Below are 4,675 nucleotides of genomic sequence, written 5' to 3' on the forward strand. Positions count from 1 at the left end.
CTAACTGCAAAGCAGTGCTCATGTATTTTTAATCAGTGAGTTTTATTTTAATTTATTTATTAACATTTAATTGTAGGGGGAAAAAAACAAACTGCTTCCTTTCTGATTCAGCATACTTGGTTCTGATTGACCATTTTTACAAACAGACTTGCAATGACATGAAGCTATAAAAACCAAAAATGGAAGAATTCTTTCACATTCTTCAGTTAAAATAGCAGTTTTTTAAATATGTGTTTGATTGAACCTCAATTCAACTTGAAATTTTTGACTGTTCAGTGGCAACATTGGGAAATAGGGAAAGGTTACTAAAAATGCTTTCAGAGGAGGCTGAAGGCATTTGTTCCTAGTCCTTAGTAGTACTCTTAATTTGTTTGTCTCCATGCTTCGCGAAGGCATAACTCCCAGAGTTACAGCTGGAAAATGTTATAATCAAATGTGAGATTTTGTCACATGCAGTTGTTATCGTGTTTTTATTTTCTGATATCTTTTTCTTATTTTTTTGTTTTGTTTTTGGCAAGGCCATATGTCTGTCGGCAAAAGGTTCCTGAGTGTTATCGCAGCCTCACCAAATGGGACATCTCTGTGTGAAGTATTTTGAGCTTCTCATGCCTGTATTTGTTTCCTTTCTGTGCTTTGCTTCATCTTAAGTGAAGTGAAAACTCCCAATTGCCCGTAGCTGTGAATGTCAGTGTGAATGTGTTTGTCTGTCAATACGTGTTAGTGCTTTGATAGGCTGGCAAAATGTCAAGGGTGTGCCCCGTCTTTCACCCAGTCTGTGCTAGTACACGCTATTGCCTTTTTGTGACCATTTACTTCATAAATGATGCAGTTTTACCTTTAGATGTTTTCTAAGTAATTAATATTTATCAGGACTGAGTATATTTTTCATTTGATTGTTTTACTTTAGACACTTATTAAAAAAACCTCTTTCTTGAGCAGCTTTTTAAATTTTTGGTCTATAAGAAGTAAATTTACAATGAAAGACAACATAATTTAAGATTTTTGTATGTCTGTGAAGATCTTTATAAAAAGATAAATAAAAGTGCAGGTTCCTTTGTTCTTTGGATGTTGGTTACCTTTTATTCCATTCTCAGTAAAGATGATCCCACACTGTTGAAGTCTAGGCTCTGGGGAGGCCAATCCATGCCTGATTGTGTCCTATTGCGTTTTTCTGTTTACAGTAGATGTGTTTTCACTGCATTGGCAATGTGTTTGGGATTATTTTCATGCTGAAAAGGGATGCCATCGGCAATCACATGTTTTTCAAATGGTGATGTTTTCAGTCCATTCCTTGTGTAAACCAGCTTTTCTGTTCCTTATGAATGGCTTCTTGACACTGCCTCCATTGAGAACTTCTGATGAGGCTTCAGTGAACAGTAGATGGAACACCTGGAGGGCCAGATGCATCTCTCAGGTCCTGTGTCAGGTCTTTGCTGGAATGTTTCCCTATATCTATTAAGAGGGCATGGCTTTCAGATGCTGTTCATCTGCTGTAGAGTTGTTGTTTTTTAAGGTCTTCCACTTCTTCTCTTGTCTAGCAGTTTTCTAGGTTTTCTAACACTGCAAATCATGCCAGGATTTGTCAGCTAATAAGTCTTTAGGAATAAACTTGTTGGTGCAAAAATACTATTTTATGTCTGTCAAACTGTGTTACATTTGGCATTTTTCATAGTTTCAACAAAAAAAGGGAACAAATTGTATTTTTGCGACAGGCTGCTAGTGTCACAGTGTCTAAAGGTACAATTTAAGATTGGTTCTTTGCTAAGTTGTCTGTTATGTTTAGAGATAACGGTGCAGTGAAATGCTTAAACAACTGCTCGTGACCTAAAGAAACAAAATTAATGCTATGAATAAGATACGAAATAAATGTGAAAATTAAAAAGAGTCAATTTAACTATGAAGGAATAAAATAAAATATAAAAATTAAAGTTAAAAATGAAATGACTGTACAACAACAAATTAGAATGAAGGGTAAATTTAACTGGGAAAGAATAAGATAAAATATATAAATTAAAGTTGAAAATAAAATAAATCACACATGCTATGTGCACTTTCTATGCTTAAATGATTCATGATTACAAGGACTGGACTGGAAAAGCCACCGATCTTCAAAGCAAAAACTTTGAAAGACCTTTACAAAGCCTGGAGAACAATTTTTTAAGACCACTTTGAAAAATGACAAGAAAGTCTGGCTTCTTGGAAGCAAAATCCAAAGAAATGAGGGCTGGTGTGACAAAGTGGATGAGCAGTTGCAATGCTCTCCATTTGTCCCATATGTGTTTACCTTTTTTTTGCACATTATGCACATTATTCTCTTTCTAGGTATTTGCTATGATTTGCTATTTGTCAAGCAACATTGCTTCACTCACTATCCCGGGTTTGTTTGTGTAAGCGTTCTATTGCCGGCAAATCAAACATTCTGCAAATTAAGGCAAATACTCAGTTACATGTCTCTTTATATTTTATTATGTTACAGATTAAGTAATTTGTTCATACTTATAATGCTCTTTCTTTTCAGTCTTCATGAGGGTCAGGTGTGGGGAAACGCCTGCCTAGCATTTCCTCATTTTAAAGTCCTGATGATGTCACACGTGACATCAGCAGGTCGAACGAAGTGGAAGTGTTTCTTTGTCCATAGAAATGCTTCCTTTTGTTTGTGTTAAGGTTTAAAGGGACTTGTTGAATCTTTTTCTTTTCCTTAATACAGCCATTTAGTTGTGTAAATGTGCCAATTAGAAGTGTGACGTTTTGTGTCTTTTTAATCATCTGTGTAGAGTTTTAGATCCCTCAGTTCAAGTGAGTGGTACTGCCTTGGCTAATTGAAGGGAAACTGATGGCCCTATTTAAAGCCAGTCTCTACCAGATTCAGATGAGAGAGGAGAGGTGAGCTGTGTTACCAGATCCATGTTCTGTTGAGGTTTGTTAATTGAGTTACTTTGGGGGAAAGTTTTGTTAAGTTACACATTAAATTAAGTTCACTGTAAATAAATTGCTCACGTCTGGAAACCTGAAATGTCTGCGTAGTCTGCTTCCCTACCACCTTCCTTGACGTTCGAGTTTGACTACTTCACAGGTGGATCAGGGATTCTAGGGAAATGTAAATAAAACACAACTCAAGCAAATGAACTGTAAAAATCACCAAAGAGTGAACTAACTGAACTAACAGAGCATGCAGAACATTTTGGTTACTGCCTGTAAACTGTGGCAACTATGACTCCCAGTCCAGGCAGATAACCGGGTACTAATGAGAGCCGTGATAACTAAGAAAGGTTGAGGGAGCGTGGGGCGTGAAAATGAGAACAAACAGCCCGGAGTGTGGAAAGGCATATATAGTCATCCAACCTGAAGGGGACTATGAGTTGTGGTTCAGAGACGTGAAGTGTTTCTTTTATTTTTGTTTTTGTTCAAAGTAAATATTTGTAGAATATTTATGTCTGCACAGATTTTGTGTCAAAGTTGATGGCTGTAGCTATGGGTGGGTTGTTGTTTTTTTTTGTTTTTTTTTCAAACAAGAAAATATATTGATGAGAAGCACTGCATTTACATGGAGCCCTCTTAGTCTCTCAGCTGTGGATAAAGGAGACATTCAAGCAGAACAGACAGGGCCTTCACATGAGACAGCCTGTTTCCCTACTGAGGAAGCTGTTATCTCTGTGTCGCGCCTCATCAATCCCTGAGTGAGTCGTTACTGTACCCTACCTGCCATATGGCTGTCACAGCACAACCCAGCCGGACATTCTTCCATCCAACACGGTCTGCCAGACACTCTGAAAGCTGTTGGGTGCCTCCCTGTGGAGAGGCAGATATTAGACTTCAAGGTGTGCTTAAAAACTATTATTATTAATTAACAAAATACTTGACCCCTGCAAATGATCGATTTTTCCATACATTTCAATTTGCATTGCTCTCAAGTGTATTTCTAGGAAAAGTTTCCTGGTTAGTCTTCATAAGCCAGAAAACTGACTTCAGGTAGGTTTTTTGTTTTGTTTTGGGGGTTTTTGCACCAGTGTAAAACAAAATATGAGCAAATGTTCACGGCTGCTTAAGTAGAGAAAAAAAACAACAAAGAAGTGATAATGATACATGCACACAAATAAGTGCTGAGGTCAAGAGGAAGGATAAAATACCACAGGAATAAGTTTCTGTTAAGTTGAAACGCTTTTTTCAGTTCACATTTGGTGCCGTGTCGTGTTCAGTGATGCTGCGGTACTCATTCCAGGCCATAGCGAGGATGCAATTAAAAGAAAACAGCTCCAGATGATAACAAGTGCAGGAAGTTTGCTAAAACATAGGTTTAAACATCAAGCACTTTGCACCATTTAGCCAAAGGCCTTCTTTTGTCAATTACTTTTTATGCCCCTTTTTTGGCTCTCAGCCCATTTTTACACATGACCATTGTTGGGAGGGAGAGAAGTTTCTGAAGCAATAACACAAAAATGGATCACACAAGTTTTATGCTTCCAGAGGACTTAAAAAGTGGAAAAATCCAATACAAGACTGCGGCTTTAAATGCGAATCAATATTTCGAGGACAAAGGGAGGCAGTGGGATTTTTGGGACATGGATTGGGAGGTGCTAAGTTTAATAGAAAATAAATAAATAAAAAGGTCAGTGTGGCCTGAAGTTTTGAAAAAGCACTTGTGCCAACAATATTGAGTGTGGGGAATGATAATAGG

Source organism: Pundamilia nyererei, unplaced genomic scaffold (assembly GCF_000239375.1).
Source record: "Pundamilia nyererei isolate P.nyererei 1_Seehausen unplaced genomic scaffold, PunNye1.0 scaffold00016, whole genome shotgun sequence".
Lineage (NCBI taxonomy): Eukaryota > Metazoa > Chordata > Actinopteri > Cichliformes > Cichlidae > Pundamilia > Pundamilia nyererei.